Raw genomic sequence first — 19,503 nt, forward strand, 5'->3', positions numbered from 1 at the left:
CATCTCCCACCGCAAGGGGCACATTTCTAACCACTGATGAACTGACATTGATACTTCATAATCACCCAAAGTATACAGTTTACGTTGGGGGTTCACTCTTGGTGTTGTACGTCCTGTGGGTTTTGACAAATATATAATGGCATGTGTCCACCACTATAATATCATGCAGAATAGTTTCACTGCCCTAAAAATCTCTTGTGCTATGTCAATAAAAAAAATGGCTAGCTTAGGCTAAAATTTATATGGAAATGCAAAGGTCTTTGAATAGTAACAACAATCATGAAAAAGAAGAGAATTGGAGGACTAGACTACTTTATTTCAATGCTTACTATAAAACTATTGAAATCAAAAAGGTGTGGTATTTGCATAAAAATATAATAGAACAAAATGGAGTTCAGAAAAAGACCAACAATTATAAGATTGATTAAAAAACAGGCAACCAAACATTTGAATGGAAAAGGGTATTTTCAACAAATGGAGACGAAACAACTGCTTTTGCATAAGGAAAAAATGAACCTCAAGCCATACGCAAAAAGTTATTTGATACAGATCATAAACCTGATAATATGAAACTTCTAGAAGAAAAAAATAGAAAAGTGTCATCACAACCTTGGAGGAGGCAAAGCATCTCCAGAAAGCACTGACAACAACAAAAAAAATTCATCAAATGGACTTCATCAAAATAAAAACTTTTGCTCGATAAAAGCACTGAAGAAAAGATTATGTCTGCTACAGACTGTAAGAAAATATTTGCAAAATATGTACTTGACATAATATACAGATGACTTCTAGAACTAAATAATATCAAGATAATAAATCCATTTATTAAAGGTCAGAAATTTAAAAGACTTGAGAATACACTTTGAAGAGAGGAATGTATGAATAATCAATAGGGATAAGAAAAAGTGCTTGACATCATTAGTCTTCATGCAAATACAAATATTCCATTACATATACTGTAGAGTGATTAATAAGAAACCTGACCACTCCAAATATGGGTAAGGTAGTAAGAAACTGAATTGATCATACCTCGATATGATCAATTCATATCAATGGAATAGTGTAAAATGATACAACCTCTTTGAAATGTGATCTGTCTGGCAATTTCTCATAAAGTTAAGCATAATGTACTTCTCTGTATTTATACGCACACACAAAATACATATACACAAAAAAGACATTTTGAAGTATGATCATAGCAGCTTTATTTAAAATAGCTAAAATTTGGAAATGACCCAAATGTCCACCAAAAGGAGAATAGATTTTAAAAAATAAATGGTTTATCTATAAAAAGAAACACTACTCAGCATTAAAAAGGAAAGAACTGCTGGTACACACAACATCACGGACAAACCTCAAACAATGAATTAGTGGTTGTCAACTTGAGAGTTTTTCTCTGCCCACCCCAAGGACATTGGCAATATTTGGAGATTTATTTGGGTGTCACAAGGGGGTGAGGGGCGGGACATGTTACTGGCATCAAATAGGTAGAGGCTAGGAATGTTGTTAAACATCCTACATTGCACAGGACAGCCCCCACAGCAAATAATTATCTGTCCCAAAATGTCAGTGGTGTCGCTTGTTGAGAATTCTGGCATTATGTTGAGAAAAAGAAGGCAGACAGAAAAGTATTTACTTTATGATTCTACTTATGTTCTGAAACTGGCGAAACATCTATGGTGAAAAAATATCAGAACAAAGTTTTCTTCTTTAAAGGATAGGACAAGGATTGACTGGGAAGGAAGTGAAGGATGTTTCCAGGGTGAAGAAGTGTTCTATGTTATCAAATAAAACAAATCCGAACTTAGGTAAGAAGAGACTTCATTTGAAAAGAATCCTGCAAGAAGGGGTGAGGTACTATAACAATAGGGGGAACACTAGGAACATAAGATCTGCAAGTGTCTCAATGGTTATTCAGAAAAAGGGTTTTCCTTTTATAGGGAGGAGTAAACGAGGCTCACTCTAGAAAGAACCAGGTGGGGAAAGTGGAACGAGAGAGAGTGATATAATTGGACAATAGATCAGAGACTGTGTTACCCTAAAGTCAGTCTATTGTCAGAGTGGACAATTAAGGAGATGCTGTATGCTGGCTCAGGGTGAGGGTGGGTCAAATTTCTGGGGCTTAGGGAAGGAACAAAACTTGACCAAATTTTGGTTAAGAAACACTTTGCTCCAGTTGATCAATGGCGACAAAAAAGTTCAGCTAGTGATTTATGAGACAAAGAATGGAATTTTGCAGGGTTTGTATCTAGCTTTGTCATAGGTAAACAAGAGGCATGCCTGAGTCTTATCTAAGTCATATGGGGAAGAGTGTTTCTTTGCAGTAAGTCATTTCCTGAGTCACAAATGGGTGGGGAGATTTCTTTAATTTTAGCTCTTTACCAGGATCACAGGGCTTGGGTAAAATTCAGTATTGTCAGTTCCCTCTTTTGTTCAAGAAGACTGATGTTCATTTATTGCTGAACAATTCAGAGGACCTCGGGAGTGGGGTGAAGCTAAGCAAGTCTCCTAAAGACTCCTGGTGGTGTTCCTGAAAAATAAGCTGAATGATCTGTGAAGCATGTTGTTAGAATGACACTTTTTGGATCATCTTAGAAATCAGGCACTTGGTGAGAGGAATGGCTAGGAAGATGACACACAAAAGAATGATTAACTGCTGAATAATGGAGTAAAACCAAGGCTTAAGGCCTCCAGGAGGTAACTGAGAGGATGCCAAGATTTTAGTGCTGAAGTATCTGTCCCTAGATTGCAGAGTGCGTACATCAGTTTTTATCCAACACATTTAACACATTTCTCTGTTTGTGTCTACGTTGCAGCTGTTTTTAGTGATGGCATAGATACCAGAGTTGTTTGAGGGAGCACATACAACAGCCACTTTGGACCATTGACAAATGTCCCCTCGAGAAGCCAGAATCATGTTCAATGCCAAATGGTTATGAAGGCATGTTCTTTGGAGTTCTTGCAGTTCTAAGGTGATTATGTCGGTAGTTTTGGTGAGATTATCCACAATTCTTGTTACCTCCTAGCACAAAGCTTGAAAAATGTGGGAATTTTGACATGTTTCCTAAGTGGCCCTCCTGAAAGAGGCTCCAGGCAAGAAAGCTGCCCATATGTGGTCCTAAGTAGTGGTTAAGTGTTCTAGCTTTACTCATAGTCCTTTGGCTTTGCGTTTCAGGGGCTCTTCATAATTGATGAAAAGGGAGAGTCACAGTCTCCTTTGAGAGCTCGAATCTTGCACATGAGCTTTTGTCTATAACACACTGTGAGTTTTGTAGATTGCTCAGTTCTCCTGGGACTAGAAAAGCCTAAATCAGAGGTAATAGAATGTTTAGAATGTGACAATAGGCAGTCTGGTTAAAGATCTGGTAAGGCCTACTAAGATGATCTAGATAGCAGGATTAGGTCCAATAAGCTGGTATTGGTGAAATTGCTATAGAAACAAAAGTTTCCATGAACTAAAGAGACAGGGATATATACAATATTAGGGCCCTCTTCAGAAATACATCCATGCATATATAAACAGTCAACTGACCTTTGATGGTGTGCCAAGGACACACAATGAGGAAACAATAGTTTCTTCAATAAATGGTGTTGGGAAAACTGGATATCCACATGTAGAAGAATGAAACTGGATCCCTATCTGACACCATATACAAAAGTCAACTCAAAATAGATCAAAGACTTAAACATAAGACCTGAAACTGTAAAACTACTAAAAGAAAACCTAGGGGAAATCTTCTGATATTGCTTTTGGCAACAAATTTTTTTGATATTTTAGATATGACTTTAGAATAGGAGACAATTGTTTGTAATTCATACATCTCATAAGGGATTATTATCCAAAATAAATAAGGAACTCATACAACTCAATAGCAAGAAATCAAAACAAACAAAAAAGATTTAAAAATGGACAAAGGACTTATATAGACATCTCAAAAGAAGAAACACAAATGGCCCACATGTATGTGAAAAGATACTCAACATTACTAATCATCAGGGAAATGCAAATTGAAGCCACAAATGAGATATCATCTCACAACGGTTATTATAGCTATCATCAAAAAGACAAAAGATAACAAGTTCTGGTAAGGATGTGGAAAAAAGGGAACCCTCCTGCACTGTTGGTGGGATGTAAATTGGTACAGGTGTTACAGAAAACAGTATGCAGTTTCCTCAAGAAATTAAAAATAGAGCTACAATGTCATCCAGCATTTCTACTTCTGGATACTTATCCAAAGAAATTGAAATGTGGATCTCGAAAAAAAATATATCTGCACTCCCATGTTTACTGCAGCATTAGTCACAAGAGCCAAGGCATGGAAACAACCTAAATGCCAATTGACAGGATACAGGATAAAGAATATGTGAATACATGTACTATATATTTTATTGTATTGTATTGTATTGTATTGTATTGTACTGTACTGTATTGTATTGTATTATATTATATTATAATATATTATATTATATTATTGTGTGATTATAGCTATCATCAAAAAGACAAAAGATAACAAGTTCTGGTAAGGATGTGGAAAAAAGGGAACCCTCGTGCACTGTTGGTGGGATGTAAATTGGTACAGGTGTTACAGAAAACAGTATGCAGTTTCCTCAAGAAATTAAAAATAGAGCTACAATATCATATGTTCTTTAAACATTATTCATCTTTAAAGAAGAAGAAAATCCTGCCCTTTGACACAACATGGATGAACCTGGAGGACATTATGCTAAGTGAAACAAGCCATACATAGAAATACAAATATTGTATGATTTCACTTGTACGAGGTCTGACAATTTTGAGAACTTGCTGCAACGATGTTGCTAACCTTTTTTGATATCAGAGGGATTATTCATAACAAATCTGTACCAACTGGACAAACAGTTAACCAAGTTTACTATTTGGAAGTGCTGAAAAGGTTGCATGAAAAAGTGAGATGACCTGAACTTTTCAACAATTCATGGCTCTTGCATCATGACAATGCACCAGCTCACACGGCACTGTCTGTGAGGGAGTTTTTAGCCAGTAAACAAATTACTGTATTGGAACACCCTCCCTGCTCACCTGACCTGGCCCCCAATGACTTCTTTCATTGCCCAAAGATAAAGGAAATATTGAAAGGAAGACATTTTGATGACATTTAGGACATCAAGGGTAATACGACGACAGCTCTGATGGCTATTCCAGAAAAGAGTTCCAAAATTGCTTTGAAGGGTGGATTAGACACTCGTTTCAGTGCATAGCTTCCCAAGGGGGTGACTGTAGTGATATTCACCCTTTGAAGGTGACTGTAGTGATATTCAGCAATGAGGTATGTAGCACTTTTTCTAGGGTGAGTTCGTGAACTTAATTGTCTGATCTTGTATGTGGAATCTAAAATCATCAAACTCACAGAAACAGAGAGTAGAATGGTGGGTTCTAGGGTTGGGGCCAGGGGAAATGGAGAAATGTTGATCAAATGTTATAAAGTTTCATTTATGCAACATGATTGGGTTCTGGAGAGCTATTGTACAGAATGGTGACTATTGTTAACAATACCGTATTGTATACTTGAAATTTTCTAAGAGAGTAGATCTTTAGCATCCACATCACAAGAAAAGAAAATGATAACTATGTGAGATGATGGATATGTTAATTAGCTTGATTGTGATGATCATTTCACCATGTATACATATATTAAATCACTATATATTGTATATATATATTAAATATACTTTATATACATACAGAGGGTGCCAAGAAAATGTATACACATTTTAAGAAAGGAAAACTGTATTTAAATTGTAATACTCAATATATACTGATAACAAAAGATGAATACAGGTCACGTCTGACTTCTGCAAATACAAGAGGTGCTCAAAGTGGTTACCATCAGCATCCAGACACTTCTGATTATGGCGAACTACTGCTTGAGCAACATTGACCAAAGTGTCCAATTGTATACATTTTTTTGGCACCCCGGTACAATTTCTATTTGTCAGTTATACCTCTATAAAGTAGAAAAAAATACCAGGGCCCTCTTGTAGTTTACAAATGTGATTGCAAACAGTATATTCCAAGAACAGTATAAGGTGGAAGATCTTTTTTATAGTATTGTTTCTCAGTAGAGGAAGGAGTACTTGTTGAAAGCTGGAAAACTTTATTGGGAAAGGAGTGCACAACCAACAATCAGAGCTAGGGTTGTAGGTTAAAGCTCTAAATTGGGTGAAGGAATGTCATAATTTTTAGGGTCCTAATAGGAATGGAGGAATTATCAGAAGAGGCACAGCTTGCACAGGTGGGAGAGTGAGAAAATAATATAAATAGAGAATCATCATGAAAGGCTGTTGTTGCTATGAGGAGAAATAAGTGGGTCCCAAAGATGACACTGGAGAGGACACAAAAGAAAGATGCAGGAAAGAAGGAACATGAGAATGGTAATGATAGGAGACAGATACTGAGAGGTCTGGTTCTGACATCTTGGGTAAAATCTGACCACCTTGAGATGCTGTCTGGTCACTTCATGAAATCATCTGCTTCTTGGGCTCTTGAAAGAGCCTCAGCTGAAGATCTCCAGGTAGAGTAGATATCCATTCCATGTAGCACTTGTATCTTTTTAATTATGAAATGTGGATGCAGGTTCAGACCTTCTGACATTTGGTTTGAGTTTTACTGGTAAGGAAGATGATACAGGGGCCTTACTAGAGGATTTCAAGGTTATTTTTTGGTTCCAGAGAAAAAGTCTTCAATTTCTAAATCGTGGAGAAGTTTTTATGACTGGAAGAAAACCAACTCTAACCTGTTGTTAATAAATGTAGGTATAGTTAATAAGTCCTAGAATATCTGAGCTAACTAGGTTGAATTCTTCCATTGCTCATATTGAGTATGGAATTCTTACAGGCCTGACAGTAATTATTTCATAGGGGAATAAGGGTTAGATCCAGTAAGAGACGACCAGAGAGCAATCAGGGCCAAAGCCAAGACTTTGGGCCATGAAAGATTGAGTTCCTCTAAGAGTTTTTCAAATTTTAGTTTTAGTAGTCTATGCATTCAATCATTTCAGATGACTAGGGATGGTAAGGGCAGAGTAATTTGGGGGACAAAGGAAGAACTCAGATGATGACTTAACCAGTGAAATGAGTTCTATGTTCATTTGAGAGGGCAAGTGAATACCCTCAGTGAGGACAATTACTTCAAAGGAAATATAATAACAGTAGTAACAGTGACCCTTTTACATGGGGAAGCGTCTAGCCAATGAGAGAACATGCAAATAATGGTAAGGAAATATTCAGAGTCAGGAGATTTAGGGAGTCGAATAAAATCTCATTTCCAATGGAGAAAGGATCCCCCTGGAGGTAGCTCTCTTCCTTGCCACACCTTTACAGTTTTGCCAGGATTATGTTTTTTTGGCAGATGGGGCAAGAGGGCACCACTTACTCTGGGTAAGCAGTGAAGTTTACCCACCAATATTGGAGGAGTAGTTGATTTGTTTCCCCATGATAGGTAATCTTGTGAAGGTCATAGAATACATTTCAAACAAGGGACTGAGGAGAAATGAAGTGGTTTCTGGTTGTCTCGGAATCTCATCTGAGAGGATAAAATATCCATTTTGTTTCCAATTGGCTTTTTCATTTTCAGGAGCCTTATAATAAGCAATTTTGATTTCCTTGATTAGAGGATCAGGTGGTAATTGGAATAAATAATATCTTGTCTGATTGCAATGGGATTGGGACAGATTTATCAACTGTTAATTTACATATTATAAGCTAATGAGTTTCCCCTTGCCTCAGGTATTTTATTGCCTACATGAGCTTTGATTTTTTAGTATAATCACCTCTTGTGGTAATAATAATGCATTTAGAAGGTCGGCCACCTATTTTCTATTTTTAATTGGTGTTCCAGCTGCAGTCTTAAATCCCTTGGCTCTCCATAACATACCATAGTCATGTACCACTCCAAAAGCATATCTACTGTCTATGTAGACATTAACTCTCCTTTCTGTAGCTAAAGTGCAGGTTCTTGCCTGAGCCAGAAACTTTGTTACCTGAGGTAATTTTGCATTTGGTAGAGGTTCATCTTCTACAGGGTTTTGGAAATCTGTAATGGAATATCCTACCCGAAAACCCTCTTCTGATGTGCAGAGGTATAAACCATCAGCAAAGATAATGAAATATGTATCTACAAGAGGAATTTCAGCAAGACCAGGGTGGGGAAATGTTAAAGTTTGGGTAGCTACAATGCAGTTATATGATTTTTCTTCAGTCAGGTGAGAAAGAAACTTAGTGGGATAAAGATTTTGAAAACACTGGATAGGAACGTGAATAATGTTGGAAATAGAAAGCAAAAGGATCTCACAAGAGATAAGAGGAGGGGTTGAAAAACGTTGCATATTTTCAGTGAGGAGAGTTTTGAAAAACATGGAGTATATAAATATTTAAGGTATGACCTAACACATCAATAGTGGCTTGAGCACAGATCTAGAGTGAGGTTAAAATACCCAGTGTGCCTCTGGTTTCCATTATGTTTCTTTGATGCCTAAAGCATGTCCATCTCTCTCACAAACAAATAGAGAAAGGGCTAGAAGTTTGAGAGACCCAAGTTGGAGTCAGAAGAAAGGGAGATTGTTTTGTTATTCAAATGCTCTTCGGAGATTGAGAGCAATTGTATGGGTTCAGATACTATTTCCACAATCATAGAAAGGAGATGCTATAGTAGAGAAATTAGGAATCAACTCCTACAACAGCTGATCAATCCTGGAAAGCCTAGAAGTTGTCTGTTCATTTCAAGTAAAGACTAATTGAGAACGGTCTTCTGGGGACAAAGTTTTTCCCTCAGGGGAGATGTCATGCCCTAGATAATGAGCCTGAGGACTGCAATGTTGTATTTTGTTTCTCAAAACTTTAGGCCCTTTCAAGCCAGAGCTTCTGTAGGTATTGAATAACTGTCAATGAGTTATCAATTTCACTGGAGCAAAGAATGAGGTCATTTACATATTGAATGAGTATTGAATTACATGGGCAAACCAAATTCTTTAAATTTGTGTTTAATGTCCTGGGAAAAATAGATAGGGGCTTCCATAAACCCCTGAGGCACAGCAGGCCAAGTACATTGTTTATTTTACAAAGTGAAAGCAAATATGTCTTGGGAATCTTGGTGGAAGGATATACTGAAGAATCTGGAACATAAGTCAGCAAGAATGAAATGATGGTATCAGGGAGTACAAAAATGATAAAACTATTAAATTTGGGGCTAAAGGGGATCTAAGGTTTACTATTTCATCTATAGCCCAGAGGTTTTGAACTAATTGATATCCTTTTTTGTTAGGCTTTTTCACAGGGAGAATAGGGTTGTTGCAGAAGCAGAAGTGGGGACCAGGAGTCTTTTGTCAAGAACTCCTTAAATAATAGGTCTGAAACCTTCACTTGCTGCAGGTTTTAAAGGATACTGGGGTAGTTTAGGGAGGGACATAGTGGTATCTATTTCCACTTTCAAGGGTTCTGCTTTCCAAATATATCCTTTGTCTGTTGATCCTGAAGCCCAAAGGAACTCAAGAATATTAGTGAACATATTCTGAATGAAGGGACTGGCAAGGGATTGAGGAAATATGAAGAGAGCAAGGAAATGGAGGTGACATATCAAAGCTGTTATAGGACAAAGGTGAATAGGGGAGGGTTCCAGGTCTTCAGGAGTTAGTCCTTCAGGAGAACCTAAATACTAACATTCCAATTAGAAAGTAAATATCTGCCTAACAGATTAACAGGGATTTTACAAAAATCTATGTTGCAGTCCAAGAGATACAGAAAATAGAAAGGGGTAAATCATGTGGTAAGTTATCTAATACCATCACCAGGATGGTTTGTGTAGTCCAAGGGAATCATGGTGGGGAATTGTGAAGTGTTAAGGATACAGTTGGTGGCTCCAATGTCTACCAGAAAGGTGGTTGGGTGCTCACTGGTTGGGTATATTATTTCATCTAGTATATTTAGGGGTACTTGGGAGCAGACAAATGCAGATCCCTTTGGGGAGTCATTGACACTTGGATTCTTTTTCTTTTTGGTTAATCTGTAGTCCAATATCCCCCCCGTTTTTTTTCTTATAGTATTTACAGGCGTTCTGATCTACAGGCGATTGGAAGGCAGCTGAATACGGCTTGATGTCCTTCGTGTAATTACCCTCAAGTGTTTTCAGTTGAAGAGCCGTGAGTAAATATTGTTTAGATTAAGTTTTACTAGCCTGTGCATATTCACAATATTTTACTAAACCATGGATCTCAGAGAGAAGGGCATGTTGGTAGTTCAAGCAGTATTTTGACTATGTTGTCTTATTTAGTACGGGGCCCATTAACAAAACGGGTGACTAATGTGAATGTCATGTGATCATTTGGGATTAGACCTGAATCATCCTTCCAGGTGTTTTCAAGCAGCGCCTATATAGAGACTGATCTATCCTCTTGCTGTCTACACTCCGGAATCTTTGACCAGTCGCTCTTAGATGGGAATAGAATCTAATTTTTTTCCCCCGATGTCCTTATCTCTGTGATATGTTGTGCCTATATTTTGGTTTGATCGCAAGACTTCATTAATTTTGACACATTTGGCCTAGAGGACATAGGGGTATCTTCAGGTACTTTAAGAAAGTATACCCCTAACACTAACTTAAATTTTATGGAAAATTTATCCCTGTTCTTATTTGGAAAAGAGAAATCCTTTATGATGGCATATAAATCAGCATGGAGCCAAGGCTAAAACATGATTCATTGGGAGTTGGCAACTGAGGTTCTGCAGATTCCTGTGCTTGGGGACCTGTCACCAGGGGAGCAGGATCAAGGTCTTGAATGACTATAGGAAATGAGAAGGGCGGCAAAATAGTGTTAGGTTCAGGGAAAGATAGGTAAATACAAGGAGACTTGGGACCTGGAGGTGAAGGAGACAGGAACAAGTTTGGAGGAGCTGAGGAAGAAGGAGAGGGAATTGAGAAAGATGTGAGTGCCTGTGAGTTTGGAGTGGGTGAGAGAGCAATAGTTGGGGAGATGGTCCTTCAGAGATCAAATAACTTCAGGTAAGATAGACTGATATTACTCAATGGCCTGATTAAGCTCGGACTGAGAAAGTAATTACAGTCACGTACCACATAATGATGTTTTGGTAAATGACTAATGACACATACCACCTGTGGTACCGTAAGATTATAATGGAGCTGAAAAATTCCTATCACCTAATAATATCGTAGCTGTCTTAAGGTTGTAGGGCAACGCATTACTCATGTGTTTGTGGTGATGCTGGTGTAAAGAAACCTATTGCTCCGCCAGTCGTATAAAAGTATAGCACATACAATTATGGACAGTATATACTTGATAATGAAAATTAATAAGTTTTACTGGTGTGTGTATTTACAACACTATCATTTTATTGTTATTTTACAGTATACTCTTTCTACTTATAAAAAAAATTTGTTGTAAAACAGTATGCCGAGTTATGCAGGCAGCAGCCTCATGCATCTCATGTTTATTATCTCTTAATTACATCATTTTCTCTTGTGCTTGATTTAGTCTCGTTGGTTTTGTGCAGTAACCTGCTATACAGGTTCGTAGCCTAGAAGCAATAATAGACTCTATCATACAGCCTAGGTGTGCAGTAGGGAGTACCATTTAGGCTTGTATAAGTGCACTCTGTGATGTTGGCACAACAAAGAAATCGCCTAATGACACAGTTCTCAGAACATAGCTCTTTTGTTAAATGGCACGTGACTGTTTTCAGCTTCTTCATACTAGGAGAAATAAGCAAACTGTTTAGAGGGAGTTTTGGATCCCCAGGATTCAAGGGCTCCTGGAGATGAACAAATGTGGGCAGATCCTATGAAACCAAGAGTCTCTGCACCTTCAAGTTAACCCTAGTGAAATCATGCTATGTTTAGAGATACTTAACTGGTTCTGATTGATCGGTGGGAACAAAACAGTTAAGCTAATCATTTATGAGGCAAAGAATGGAAATGTATTTGGCCTTGTCCTACAGGTAAACAAGGGGCACATTCCTGAGTCTTAGTCAAATTGCAGAGGGAAAACCTTTGTTTGCAGTAAGCTATTTCCTGGAACACAAATGGGTGGGGAGATTTCTTTAAATGTATCTATTTATAGAATCACAGGGCTTGGGTGAAAATCAACATTGTCAATATCTTGATAGCTGCATGGATTACACCATGTACTGGAAGCTAGTGTCAAGGCTCATCAATCTGTCACTTAAGATCTCTGTATTTTATTGCATGCAAATTTTACCTCGTTCCAAAAAAACACTGACTTTCACATAGGTCCAACAAAGAAACGAAACCATGTGGGTATTAATATATATGGCTGCACAGAGGAAATGGTCTTCTTAAAATAAATTCTGCAGTTTTAAATTTCATAATCCACATTAGTATTTTGTATACTTACGTGATGACATTGGGATTGTTTCTGGTTATGGACCTAGTTTTCTTCTGTAAGACAACACCAGAGAATAGGAATATTATGAGAGTGTGTGTGTGTCTGTGTGTGTGTGTGTGTGTGTGTGTGTGTGTGTGTGTGTGTGTGTGGTGTTGAGGACAGGAAAACAGAATAGTTTCCATTTTAGTTTTCAAAAGAAAAAGGAAATGATTAATCCTGATCTAAGAGATGTTATGTTTTTTGACAGTCAGTTTTTTTGGAAACTTCCATCTTGTCCCTGTGTAAGAAAATCCTTTGGAAGATCAATATACATTGACAAAACAGGATTAGCAGGAACCTTTATGAAAAGTCATAGTCTATATTCTGCTACGATATTCAGGCCTGAATTATCCAGGCTGATTATCTGCTTTGATCTACATTACTAGGTGATTTCACTCATTGTGGCCAACTTCTTTTCATTCTGATCAGATTCACATAAGCAAACTGAATGGGTCACTTTCCTGACCCTTATGATTATTTTAGCTGTCTTTCTGATCTTTGCAGTTTATTACATGATTAGTCCAGCTGTGATCAACAGTACAGATTTTGAAGATGGAATTTTTGAGTCAACCGTGTCACAGTCTGCAAATATACTGACCCAGTGTATATGCTGTTCATTTTCCCCCTTGGATTCTATGTTATTTGTTTCTTTTCTATTTATATTTATGAAAGAAATGGACAGTTAATTCCCAGTTTACTATATGCTGTGAGGATACAGTAAGTTTTTTAAGCTAAATGTTTCATCTGGTGTTTTTTTTTATAAATAATAATGACCCAATTACATATTTTTACATTAATAGACTCTTGAATCAGTATAATTTATATGCAGTTCATTTTTGACTATAATAATATAACATGTCAATCCTTGTTTCTCATTTTCATTGGCACTAAAACAATTTTCTTTGTGAAAGTTTAAAGATAAATATAATCATAGGTTTTGTACCTTGAATAGTAGATTTTTTTCTTAGATTTTCTAAGCAATAGCTCTACTTTTTAGAGGAGTACGTCTTATACTAATCCAAGATTTAAGACATCTCTCCATGTTGTTTGAGCACTGGATTAAAAAAAAAATTGGAGTTGCTCTTGAGCCAATACAGTTTATATTTTTTGTTTTAATATATTGTGTGGAGCCAGGAAGAAGATACATCTCTTTGTCTTTAGAGACTATTGTTCTTAACATGATCTTCATATTCACATCTTTATATTCTTTTAAGTTTCATTTAAAAGAAAATCACTTAAAGGAAGGGAATATCTGTAAAAGTTAAATATGTTTTAACATTAAAAATTTTTCTACTGTGTTTTTCTGTAACTCTTACACAACTACTGCGTTTATGGACCAAGTGAACATTGATGTGGGTTCAGTTACACAAATGATTGCAATTGCTTAAAACAAGGTGTTTTTGATTCACATGAGATTTCAGCCATCCTGTTACTTGTTCCTTCCTATGAGTATACACACTCTAACTTTAAAATTTGAGCTTCTAACCATAGACGAATAATGTTCCAAACTGTAAAGTTATGATTAATCCATAACTTTTTGACTTTGCAAAATGATACAGACCTCAATTTTGGAGTCAAATTTCTTAATGCCTGGAATCAGATTGGCCATGAGTCATTCTAGATTGGGCTTTTGTAAGAGAAAAGAAAAAAGGTTAAGAAGGATGTGTAACTTTGTTTTGATTTTTGGGCTGTATTTGTGGTCCCCCTAGCTAAAGGACATCTCCTTAAGAATGTCAGAGATTCTTTTAATTCTAGAAATTATAAATGTAATTGAAATTTAAGAAGTACTTATTGCACTCTATGGAATGAATTATGTATAAATACTTAACAGCTTAAAGTTCAATATACGCTACAGGTATGTGGCAGGGCAAAAAAATCAAACTGCATGGTTGCTGATTCTGATTTCTAACAGTCATGGCATAAGCCATACTCGTAGGAAGTAAAAAAATCTATACCACTCTCTTCAAATTACAGAGACCAGTGGGGGAAAGAGGAAAAGATATAGAATTTTTAAATTTCTTCATATTCTTTTCCAATGCTGAAAGTTGAATCCCAGATATTGTGGCCCTTTGTCAGAGGATGAACAATCATAGGTCCCTACATACACAAAGGGGACTGTGGGTAATGGTAATCAAGTCTCTGACAGTAAGCACAAAGGGTTCCTGAAAATAAGGGAGGAGGGACAGATGAATTATCTGAAAGGCACAGCAAGAATTTAGCAAATTGTTCTGGAGTCTGTTAAAGTTCAAGTTTCAAAAGCATTTATTTATTTATTTATTTATTTATTTATTTATTTATTTATTTATTTATTTATTAGTTTCAGGTGTACAAGACAAGGTAATACTTAGACGTTCATCATTTATATCCCTCACACTGTGAACCCCCCTCCCCCCATCCACTATCCCTCCGGCCTCACACTGAACCATCACATTATATATATAAAATTATAGTTGGCATTCATTAATGTTTAGCTTCTGATGTACAATGCCATGATCAGGTATCCACAGTATCCCTGAGGTGGTCTCCCAAATAGGACGCATGTCCATCGGATACCCAACAAAATCTTTACAACATTATTGAATACCTTCCCCAAATTAATTTTCAAAAAACCCTGAGGCCATCTTGTGGTTACCAGCTGCTTCCAAATCCCTTCACCTTTCCCCTTACCCCCAACCCCCCCCACACACACCCATCTAACAACTCTCGGTTTTTTCTTTGTGTCCCCAAAACTGTTTCTGATTAGTTCATTCACATAGTCTTTTCTTTAGATTCCATATATAAGTGAGATCATATGGTACTTGTCTTTCTCTTTCTGACTTATTTCACTTAACATAATGTTCTCTAGATCCATCCATGTTGCTGCAAATGATAAGATTTCTTTCTTCTTTATGGCTGCGTAATACTCCATTGTATAAATGTACCACAGCTTCTTAATCCAGTCATCTACCGATGGGCATTTCGGTTGTTTCCATATCTTGGCTATTGTGAAAAGTGCTGCAATAAACATAGGAGTGCATACAGAGTTTTGAATTGGAGTTTTGGATTTCTCCGGGTAGATGCCTAGGAGTGGAATTACTGGATCATAGGGTAGTTCCATTTTCAGATTCCTGAGATACCTCCATACTGTTTTCCATAGTGGCTGCACTAATCTGCAATCCCACCAACAGTGCACTAGCGTTCCCTTTTCTCCACATCCGCGCCAGCATTTGTTGTTTGTTGATTTATTGATGATAGCCATTTTGACTGGAGTGAGGTGATATCTCATTGTGGTTTTTATTTGCATTTCTCTGATGGTTAGTGAGGTTGAGCATTTCTTCATATGTCTTCTTGCCTTCTGTATGTCCTTTTTAGAAAAATGTCTCCTCAAGTCCTCTGCCCATTTTTTAATTGGGTTGTTTGTTTTTTTGGAGTTGAGTTGAGTAAGTTTTTTTATAGATTTGTGATATTAATCCCTTATCAGATATATCATTGGCAAATATCTTTTCCCATACAGTAGGATCCCTTTTTGTTTTATTGATGGTTTCCTTTGCTGTGAAAAAACTTTTTAGTTTGATGTAATCCCACATGTTTATTTTTTCTCTTACTTCCCTCGCGCGAGGGGATATGTCAGTGAAAATCTTACTCCGGGTAATGTTTATGAAGTTTCTTCCTATATTTTCTTCTAGATATTTTATGGTTTCAGATCTTACATTTAAGTCTTTAAGCCATTTTGAATTTGTTTCAAAAGCATTTATAATCATGACTCTCATGAAAACATAAAATGTACACATGTCAAAGATATTATTTAACTCATTAACTAATATGGGACTCAGTAAGATGTTTCAGCTAGTTCAAAAGAGAATTAAAAGAACCACACATAAATAAGCAATAAGTAATGCTGAACAACATTTATGATGAGATGTAAAAATGATATTTATAGTGGGAGAGATCAATTGCATTTCTAGTCGACAAAATTCATTTGGATGGCTATGGACAAGAATCATTTGTATTGATATTCATTTTGTACAACTTATAGAGTTTTAATGGAGCTCAAAGACTAATAAAGGCAGGTAGAGCAACTCCATAATATCAGAAAACCCAGAAGTGTGTGCTTATACAATGCCTAGCTTTTCTTTGAAGATGCTCAGCAATCTTTTTTGAACATATACCTTGAGAAAGGTAGCCAATGAGAAAAATACCTGTCAAAGGGGTTTAAAACACTTTTGCAAACAGAAATTAATATCTAAATTTAAGATATTGTTTGATATAAATCTTCTTCATCACTCCAAACTTTCTGTCAAATATGCTACATACACAGATGATGTAAGAAAGTGATTTTTTTTTCCTGGTGATCAATGTATACAAGCTGAGTTGCACATCTGCCCATCATGTAGCAAAAGGAAGACAATAGTGTAAAATGTGAGATCTACAATTTGCTAGTAAAATGTACAGGGAACAAGAATTTACCATGAGAATAAAAAGTTCTAGGATATTTGCATGTCTGAAAAAAGCAACTAAATTTCTCATAGAATTAGAGGTGTTAGGTTTAAATCAATTATATATAAATGTGAAATAATAGAGTGATTTTAATTGCCATCTGTATTTCAATGATTCTGTTGTTAATTATTAATACCTTTAACTAGTGTATTGGCTAAATCCTTAGTACTTAGTGACTAAGATTGCCTATTTTCTGCCCCAGTTTTTATTTCACCATTCTGGTTGAGCATACTAACAGCATCTTCCTATTTATATGTTTCTCTGGCTTGTGCAAATTGTATTATTCCAGGCTGAGAGCTTCTCTAGGTCACCCCTATCACTCAAATTTCTTTACTTCTAGAGTTATTTCTTGTCTCATTTTAAACAGCCAGGAAATTATTTGCCGATGGTACTGGACTTGGACTCATCAATTGAAGTGACACTTTGCTGTTTAGTGGTTGGTTTTATACTAACTACATTTTTGTGTGCGTGTGTGTGTTCATATTATAAACTATTTGGCAGTCACTAGATTGTAGTAACATTTGATTCCTTGATTATACCTGCCTTGTTTACTGTTGTATCCCCAGTATATAACATACAGTCTGACACACAATATATGTTCAAAAAATGCAAGTTTTATAAATGCATGCAATAAAGGGTCAGAACTAGTCTTTGTTTACAAAACTAGCTCTATGGAATCAGATGGCAGCTAGTGTCTGTCGCGTCCAGCACAACACGGGCAGTGAGGGTGCGAGAAGGGGCGGCTCGGGTTAAGTTGTTAAGAAAGAAACAAACAGAGACTTAATATAGTTAAATCTCTCTGAAGGCCAGGGCAGGGGTCTCTCAGTCTCAGAGGAATGGAGCCCAGAATAAGGCCGACTGAAGGTTTTTATTAATAGGTATACAAATACAAGAAAGTAACATTGTTTCTTGCAGGGTCTGTGAGACTCATACATCATAGCAGAAAAATGTTTATTCCAATCACCCTTTGTCTGTAAACAGCCGAAGCAAAAGGTTCCATGATGTCTTAACTAAGGTATGTACCTTCTCAGGGTCAAGTCTCTCATATTGTAACAGCTCCGTTGAAATAAGTGGAGAGAACTGCTCTTTATTGTCCTCATGACTTCTCTCACAAACAGATGCGAGGGAAAAGCCAGAGCAGGCAACAGCTTTTCCCAGGCAGGGGAAAGGGGAGGCAAGGCCCCTTCCCATATTTTTCTAAGGCAGCTCATTGGGGGTCCCCACCCGGTTCTACCTGGCTTAGGTTGTATCTCCCGTGAGATATCTTACCCGTCTTTGGCTGCAAACCATCTTTTGGGGACCAGACAGAGCGACATAAGGTGTAAACACAAGGATGGAACAGAGTCCCAGAAAGACACAGTCTCACAGACTCTTCTTTCCTTAAGGAAAGACACGGGGGGACAGTTGGCTAGGCTGTTGTGTGACTACAAGTGTCAAAGAGATTTCTTTTTTTTTTCTTTCTATTCAGAGAGTGGACAGAAATGTGCTTGAGGAAAATGAATCAATTAATGAACTCGAAGCAATTATTTATGACTTTCTAATATATCATTTTTAACTATTTCAAGATGGTGTTGCAGATGCTTTCAATGAAATGTCCATGATCAGCAATTTTTTCAACACATGTGATGAATATCAATCTACACCTCCCATGTCTGTATTTTGACAACTAGAGCCTGTTCACAAAATGGCTGGCAGTGTGAGAAGCACACTCAGAAAGCATGGATTAGAATAAGGCTCGTAGGCTGAGCTTTCTAGCACTGTAGATCACAGAATCAGTATAACTTAAAAAAGTATTATGAAGTTGTGAATTTTAGTATATTATGAGTAGTGACAAAAAACAAAATGGTTTGATTCGGAGACAGACATGGCAGTGTGAGGTGATCCTCTTGAAATCTACCCCTGGAATTTACAACAAATCGAACAACTACAATTCCACAAAGGATTCCCTGCACAGCAGACAGGCAAGACTAAGAGATGTGCAACTGAAATCATCTCAAGATGGGCAAATTGGGCTAGTGTGGGGGGGAGGCAAGTGGGAAGTGGGAGATGCCGGCTGTGGGGGCTACAGGATGCAGACTTAGCTCGGAGCTCGGAGCTCACTGCATTCGGGAGCTACCGCAGCCATGGGAGAAGAAAGAACTGCGACTGCTAGGACTCTGCTTATGGCCCACAGTCCTGCCTGAGGGATCAGCATATAACACAGCTGCACCCAACACTCATGGCAGAGAACTCGGAGCAAAGACTGAGGGAAGAAGGGTGAAAACTGCGGTTTAAGCACTCACTGCCAAGCAGAGAACAGAAGGCACAGGCACGGAGCCTAGCCACCCCTTCCCCACCCTCCCAAGGTTCATCCCACCTCCACCCTCCCAGTGCTAGAAGCAGAAGAGTAGCAGTGTCAGATCAAAACAACAGAATATTTCCAGTTCTGAGAACTGCAGCTTGCAGCTACAAACTCATGGCACAACAAGTTCTGGTGAAGGGAAGGGAGCCTTGTGTGCAGGATTGGCTGTGCTGGTGGTCACTGCCATTGCTCAGAGCCACCTCTCACAAGCCAACCCACCCCTGTCTCCACATATCTGGGAGGATCACTGCAGGG

The sequence above is a fragment of the Rhinolophus hipposideros genome, assembly GCF_964194185.1.
Source record: "Rhinolophus hipposideros genome assembly, chromosome: X".
Taxonomy (NCBI): Eukaryota; Metazoa; Chordata; class Mammalia; order Chiroptera; family Rhinolophidae; genus Rhinolophus; species Rhinolophus hipposideros.